Below are 8,248 nucleotides of genomic sequence, written 5' to 3'. Positions count from 1 at the left end.
GCGCCCGCGCGTCCGCTATCGAGCGAAATCGATCGAGAGCGTCTGATTCATCGTCCGTCGTTGCTTCCGCGCCGATCGCGTCGTATCGCGAAGCTGGCGCGAAGAGACGAATCACCGCGCTCGTCCCGTTGTCGTTGCCTCGGAACAGCGACGCGCTCACTGAGACGAAGTGACGCTCGAGCAGAGGATAGTAGTGCGTCATAATGGCGATTGATTTGTCGAGCACGCCAAAGGTGAAGTCGTTACCGAAGCACACACCGAACCAGAGCAACAGTATCCAACACGTGCCATAGTGCAGATTCAGATGTTTCCAGCGGAGCAACACGTTGTTGGTGCCCTCGTGATACATCAGATATTCGTCGACCATGGTCATTGCCGCGTCGTTGTTCGCCACCGTCGCTCGTTGCTTTCGCCATGACCTCGGCCTCGCGTCGTCCCACTCGTCGTTGACGATTTCGTCGGCGCGATCGTCGTCGCGCCTCAGACGAACCGAAGACGGCGCTGGACGAACCGAAGACGGTTCGTCGTCGAGGTCGCGCGACGATGAGTTCGCGTCGTGAGTCAGTTTCGACAGAATGTACACGAAAACATCGTTGTCCCGCGCCATTATCAAACGCGGACGATCGCCACTGTGCGCAGCCAACCAGTTTATTGCCTTCACCTCTCCCTCACCCTCGTCGTAATCGAACTCGAGACGATTCGCCCGAGCGAACGTTGTCGCCGAATCGCAGATCCGATCGACGGCGCGAGTGTCTCCTCCCGCAACGATTCGCGCGACTCCGTCTGTCTCGCGTTTCTTCGCTTCGACGTCGGCGACGATCGCGTTCGTGACGGTTGTCGCGCCGCTGCTCCCACTCTCCGTCGTTCGATGCTCCGAGCGATGGGAAGAAACGAGCGTCTGGGACGGCGACGGATGCCGCGCGATCAGCACGAAGTCGCGCAGCAAAATCTCCCGGATGCGCGGTACCATGTCCTTTATGCGAATCGGAGCGCGAGTCGCCGACGCATTCGCGTTATCGCTCAAGGTGTACGCTACCTGAGTGATTCGCGCGGTCACTGGTCTGGCGTCCAACAGTCGCTGCAGCTGCGTCTGTCGCTTGGCCCGAGGTGCTCGATTGTCCAGAGTGTACCGCAGAGCGTACGGCGGATTTTCGCGCAGATAGCGCACCTCCTTGCTCGATTCCATGCTACGACGGAACAAATCGACGAATTCGCGCTCGTTGGTGCTGTTGCGAATCGCGTACACCACTATCGCGTCACGTCCAAGCACGCGACGTAGCACCCGCTCGATAGCGCGCCGTCCTGTACAACCGACGCGAAGCGATCTCGCAACGCGCCGAATCCGAATATCCCCATCGCGCGGTGCGATCGGTAGCGCGTATGCCGATTCTCGCGTATCGATTTGAGATTGTCTCGAAACCTCGCGCTTTTCTACCGGTCATTGCGAAAAACGCGCGACAATAACGATAGCGAACACCTCGTTCGTGAGCGCTCGACGATTTTCTTTGCGAGAAGAGCTCGTTGTCGTTGCGCGCGCTCCAGTCGATCATGCAGCTTAGCGATTCGTCGCAGACTATCCGCGTACTTGCACGCGGCGTCGACGGCGCGCTGCGCGTCTCGAATCGTGGTGAACAACGCCACGTTTGACGTGTGCAGTACCGAATCGGTCAGAGAACAGTCGCGCGTCTGCACGGACAGAGCGGCCAATCGGCGCGACAATCGCACGACATCGGCGCGACGCGTTCGCACTGAGGTAGATTCGAAAGCTCGAGTCAGATGCCGCAATTTGGCGAATGTCACGTAATCGTCCACGGTGTGACGAGTCATGACGGCGTAGCGCGAGAGCGATCGCAGCGTTCGTCGTCTTCTTAACACGGAGGCGCGCGTCGCAAATGCTCGTTCACGCGCTCGATTTCTCGCAACTCAATCGCACCCACAGGCGTTCTATATCCGTTCGCGCCACTGTCAGTCGTCGCGCGATGTCTCGTTCGCCATCGGCCACTTTGTCCAGGTAATCGTACATCGAATCGATTGCTCTGCAGTAACCCTTGACGATCAACTCGTTCAGTCTCGTACGATCGTCGGTGGGCCGATCGTGCAAGTTTATCAATCGCGTTCGCACTCGACCGCGTCGCTCGCGGTTCAACGACGACGACGCTATCGATTCGATCGATCGAGCGTGCACGCGTCGCAGAAGCTCGTCCGTCGTATCGATCGTGAAATCGGACTCACTGTGTAGACTCATCAATGAGCGAACAGGTATTCGGTGTACAGATCGTACACCGGTGTCAAGAAAGGTGTCATCTCGGTGTCGTCGGTAGTCATCGCGCGAGGGGGGACCTGTGTGAATCGGTATCGAGATCGAATCTCTCTCTCTCTCTTCTCTCTCTCTTTCTCTATCTTCGAATGAACGCTAGTTTCCGATCGCGCGGTCATGCTCGTGTCGTCTCGTCGATCGCGACGCGCGCCGCTCGTTGGTTGCGCTTAGGGATTCGCACGACCGAGACCGCGATCTCGGACAGGCGCGAACGAGCGGCCGCCAAACAATTCCTGCGTCGAGCTTGCGTTGCCGTTGTCAACAGCGCGTCGCGCGCGGACGACGTTGCGACGACAGACTCGTCGTCGCTGGATCGCTACGACGTTTCCACTGTTCGATTCGTCATCCTGTGCGCAACGATCGCTGCGATGGGCGCTGTCGCGACGTTATCGGATTTCGCGCGCGTCGCACTCGCGGCGTCGTCAATACTCGCGACGTTGACCCGGTGCGCAGTCGCGCGTTGCGCGTCGCGCAAGAGAGAGACGTTCGCTCGTTGTCGTCGAGAACTACGTCGCGACGAAATCGCGAACGGGACGCGACGAACTGATGACGTCATGAGACTGCGCGCCGACGACGCGGCGTTCGATTGGATACATCTGCTCGAATTGAGACCGTCGTTCGTGGAACTTTACGCGCGGATCTGCGCGATCGCGGAATCGCGCAGATCCGCGATCGCGCTCTCGACTACGACGGTACCGGAAGGATGAACGATGTCGCGACGAAAGAGAGAAGAACACGATCACGGAAGGAGGATCACCGCCGTTGCGCCGGCGAAGAACTGGACGGTCACATGGTTCTGTAGCGCGAAGCCGATCGTTTCATTTCGTCACCTTACAAACGATGGTTCGCCTCTTGTCTGGCGCGTTATCGCGAACGCGAGATCGATCGTTTTTGCGAGCGATCGCGTCGCGATTTCGCGTCGACGTTGCCGCGGTCGCCCCAAATCGCCACTACTGCTACGGTTACTACGCCACGCGAACGTTCTCGTACGCGTGGATACCGATCGCTGAGTAACGCGATTTCGCCGTTACACCAACGGTTGCTCGTGCGCGGAGGATCGCACGTAGAACGACGCTGCCATTGCGATCGCGCATGTCAGAAGATTCGCCATCGTCACGCACGCGTTTGCGCACAATGTCTCGTTGGTCGCGCAGAGACACAATCCGTAGTAGATCGCGACGCTCAGTGCGAACTGCGTGAGCATCGCGATCCAGACCAGCGTCAGTTTCACCACGGGATAAATCGTCACCACCTCGACGTATCGGCGAGATTGACGCGATCGCGGCGAACGCTCGTCGTCACCGTCCTCCGGATCCGAGTCAACAATGGACGGTTCGTCGCCGAGTGACCGACGGTCATCGTCGTCTCTTCGGTCGTTTCGCGATTTTTCGCGATTAGCGATCGAACGAAAGAGCGAGCGCGTGGTATGAGCTATCGCGTGGTATGAGCTATCGCGTCGTCCGCGTTGTCGATTACGCCCTCGTCGATAGCGACTTCGCCGCCGCTGCGTTCGAGTGTGGTTTCGCCGATCATCTTGTCACCGCTGTTGCGAATCTGGCTCTCGAATCGACGCTCCTCCACGGCTTTGCTTATGCTGCGAAATTTCTCCATGGCCTGATTCGCCAAACGAACACCGGAGCGACGCACCTCCTCGCGAAGTTGCTCCTCCCGATGAGATCGAACGACATGGCCAACGATCGTGAGCGACGAAGAGACCGATGGCGAACCAGAGTATCCAATGAAGACGCACGTCGCAGCAGCAGCATTGTATCCTGCGTGAATCAGCAACGCGTTGTTAGCGGAAACAAGATACGCCGTAGGCAACTGGACGAAAAAGATCCGGTATATAATGGACTGACTCACCGTCGAGAGTGAAGAGAATCGTCGGGAGCCGATCGAGGCGTTGTCGGTGCGGTCGTCGGTGTCTCATTGCGTTCGTCGCAAATAGGAAACGATCGATACGACTCGACCGACTGTTGCGACTGCGACATTATGTTCCTCGGAGCGTCGTTGAATGCTACGCGCGCCGGCTCGCGCTTTACTGTCGGTTCGGCCGGTCGGCCGCGAACGACGAGTCAGTCATCGAGGCCAACCGCTTTCGTCATTGAGGGTCTCGATAACGCCTCGTGGAGAACCGGATGTCGCAATCGAGTCGACGGCGGAACGGTCGGTCGCGGCTTGAGTCAGGCCATCGATCGAGCCATACGAAGAAACTCGACGACCAAGTGCGTTGTTCAGCGGAAACCGACCGCTGTTGCCGGGCCGTTGACGCCGCGACTCGCTGTCGCGGCGCCAACGTTGCGTGGTTATCTCGTGTACGCCGACATGGTCTCGAACGAGTCACGGCTCGCTGGCGAACGAGTGATCTTTCTGTCGGTGCCCTTTACGGAGGAACGAGAGATCTACGGTGCTTTGGAATCGTGCGATACCGATCTATCCGAGGAGAACAGTTTCTTCGGCGAACACTTCGAGCGCGCTCTGAAGTCGGTGTTCGCGGTCGCTTCGAAGAAGATACCGATGAGTCGTCTGAAGAGTCAGATAAACGAACAGGCGCGCGGATCGGGTGTGTGCAAGAAATGGGCGGATTGGTACCAACGATCGGCCGACCTGGGACTTTTTCAAGACAGAGGCGCGCCGGCGACGATCGTCTAGCCGTCGTTCGATGTCTGATCGGAGACTATGATACCCATGACGACGCGACAGTCGTGTCGGAATTCAAGTCTTGTTTGACGACGGATCGCACTGTTCGCTACGAAGACTCTCTTCCGTTGAGCGCGAATATTCGTTACCCCCTGGTGCTGGAGGTTCGAATCAGTCTCGAGCTGAGTCTCTTGCCCGTGGAATTCGAGCGAGAACTGATAGACAGCGAACCGGACACGAGCGAACCCGACACAAGCGACAACAATCTGGGCGTCACGTTCGAGCATCGAGTGTCACTGCGAGCCTACGTGTGCAAGCGTTGCCGCGTCGTCGCGCGCGACGACTTTGTCGGCGGGTCGTGCGACTGCGCCACAGTCGGCGCCGACTCGCGCGTCGTTCGCGTCTCTCTGCGAGCAGCCTTGGACGAATTTGACGAGATCGCTTACTAGTAGGAATTGGAATGCGAAGAGGCGACCGCACGTGGAATCGATGCGGAAGATGCGCGAGCGCGTCTGTCGAGACACGACTGTCTGACCACGGTGTTTCGTCTCGTCGCGTTACCCATGCTGAGCGCTCAGTGGCCGACCGGACTGATGCGCGACAGCGTGCCATGTACACCCGAGCGAATGTTTCTGAACGCGCATCAAACACCGGTGCGCATGATCAGCGGTCGGAGCTATCGCACTCATCGACGACTGCTCGAGCACCTGTTGGACATGGTCGCGGCCGCGAGGAAGATCGACAACGGCGTCGTCGAGGCGAGGCTGAAATACGACGGAGATCGCGCGTACGGATGGTACTCAATGGGCGAGTTTTGGGTCGATTCGGAGCGAGTTGCCGGTCTAGCCGCGTCCATTCGCGACGTTCTGGGCGGGCTTTACGTGTACCAACTGGAGAGCGAACGACGCGAAGACCGCTCTGCGCGATCTCGCGATGTTTCTGCGCCGAGCGATCGTCGCCACGTCATCACCGAAGCGGTCTTTATACTGTCGCATCGAAGCCTCATCGCGATGAACGGCGGCGGAGCGCTGTCCCGTCAGATAGAGGTGTCGGAGTACGGTTATTCGGCCGAGCAGAGTCACGTCGAGAAGGCATACGTCCTGTCCTCGTCACCGACGGCCTCGTCGATCGAATTCTGGCCGAACCTGTGCGCGTTCCTGCAGTCGAGCGGCACGGTGTTCGACGCGATCGTGGCGTTCCTTCGAACGTATCGCGAATTTCTCATTTCGTATGTGGCGGCGAACGACGACGACGCGACCGGTTTCGCGACGGCGTCGTCTCACGATCTCCTCGACTGGTCCTCGGCGCGCTATCGCGTCTCGGTGTCGCGATTGACGCGCGATCTTTTCACCGACGAAAAATCGCGCGCGCGGACAGTGGTCATCGCGCTGACTTCGTCGACGTGGTGGGCGCATCGACGACGCGACGACAGTCCGTTGGCGCGCGCTCTGATCCCGTTGACCCCGGAGTACTCGTCGCATCTCGTACGACGCATGAACGAGGCCTCGATCGACGCGAACGACGGCGATCTGCGCGTCTCCCGAACGTACGCATTGCCGGCCGAATTCTCGGAATTGTTGCGCGCGTATCGCGACAGTTCGAACTCTCTCGGCGTGGACGGTTTGCTGCGAATTGTAACCACGCGAGCGACCGCTGCGCAGACGCGAGCTTGGCGACGCGCACTCGATTCGCACTACGAGAAAATGAAACTTCGTCAAACGATCGAGGTCCTGGTGACGCGCGATCTCAGAGCCATCTGTTCCTTCGAAGGCCCGTCGCGGAGTTTCTTCGTATCGCGAGATTCGTCGACTCCGACAGTGCGGACGACGCGCTTCCGCACACCGCGACGATATGTTCGCAGTAGCGATGGATTCTCAGCAGTGACGCGCGCACAGCAGAGATCGAGGAGCGCGTTACTATGCTCTCGTTTTGCGATTTACCGGTACCCATGCTCGACAACGGCCAAATCGCGGAGTTGGAACTTTGTCGAAATCGCGACGATCGCTCGGTGACGCTGCGATTCGTGAGATGGAGACGCGACAAGAAGCGAGCCGACGCGCGCGCAAAGATTCGGCACATTCTGTTCGACGATCGCGAAGTCGCTGTTTGAAGAAGGAGACTCCTTCGATCTCCCCCCCGTTCGGCGCTCGTTATTCGCGCAATAGGCGCAGATTGCACTTCACATTATCCAACGCGCCGTAGAATCGATCGATGATCATCAGCGACAACGACGTGTTGCGCAGATCGTCGATGGCGTCGACCGTGTCGAGCGGTGCCACGGACGGTAGCGGCAACGCGTTCGTCGTGCCGCCGTACACCGCGAGACGGAACGCCGCGAACGTGATCACGAACAGCCACGACACGCCGGTTCCGTCGTTATCGCGCTCATGCGTTTCGCGATATCGTGCCATAAGTCGGCTTTGCGAACGATGACGAATCGAAAAACGACCAAATCGGGACGCAATGAACTCTCGATCTGGCGATTGATCGGTCGTTTTCTCAACGCCGACGGAGCGTCCGGTAACAACGACGGCGATGTCGCGAGATTGAGGAATCTAGCTGCAGAAATGTCAAGCGATCGACTCGTCGATTTTTTTCGTTGGCTGTACCGAGAACGTTACTCCGACAATTGCGTGCCATCGATCTGGGCCATCGCGGCGAAGCGACGAAACGATCGCGCCGTCACGCTGCGCGATCTGGCTTCGTTGCGCTACCGCGTCGCACGGTCGAGTCGCCGCTACCACGGAGATCACTGTCGGCGGTGCTTCGCTGAAGAGCGACGGACGATTGACGTTCACGGAACGCGAATACGATCTTATGTTACATCGATGCGAGATCGAGATACGCGTTTCGACGTCACCGGCCGTGGGACCGCGGCGGTCGTTGACTCGCCGTTGCGACGACGCGTTGGATGCTACCGCGTCGTACTCGTCGTTAGCGCGCCATCGCGCGTTTCTCTACGTGTTCTACATGCTCGCGTGCACGGGCAAACGCCTGTCCGACATCGCGAAAGTCACGATCGCGCAGTTGCGCGATCGCGGGGTATGCGTCATAAAGATACGCAAAACGCGCAAACTCGGGTGAATCGAGATCCCGGAGCTGTTGCTGCGAGATCGTCGCGACGAGCGATCGCTGCCGACCGACGAAAATGAAGATGCCGTTCGGGCGAGTCGCTCCGTCGATCGCGAGGACGACCGTCGACGACGAACCGATGACACCGATGAGCACGCTGTGCGATCGTGTCTCGACGCGTTCGTGGCTTGGGTCGAGATCGACGGCTCGCTGTCGATT

Source organism: Harpegnathos saltator, unplaced genomic scaffold (assembly GCF_003227715.2).
Source record: "Harpegnathos saltator strain DR-91 unplaced genomic scaffold, Hsal_v8.6 scaffold183, whole genome shotgun sequence".
In the NCBI taxonomy this organism is placed as follows: domain Eukaryota; kingdom Metazoa; phylum Arthropoda; class Insecta; order Hymenoptera; family Formicidae; genus Harpegnathos; species Harpegnathos saltator.
The sequence above is the reverse complement of the archived record's forward strand: the minus strand, read 5'-3'. Positions refer to the sequence as shown.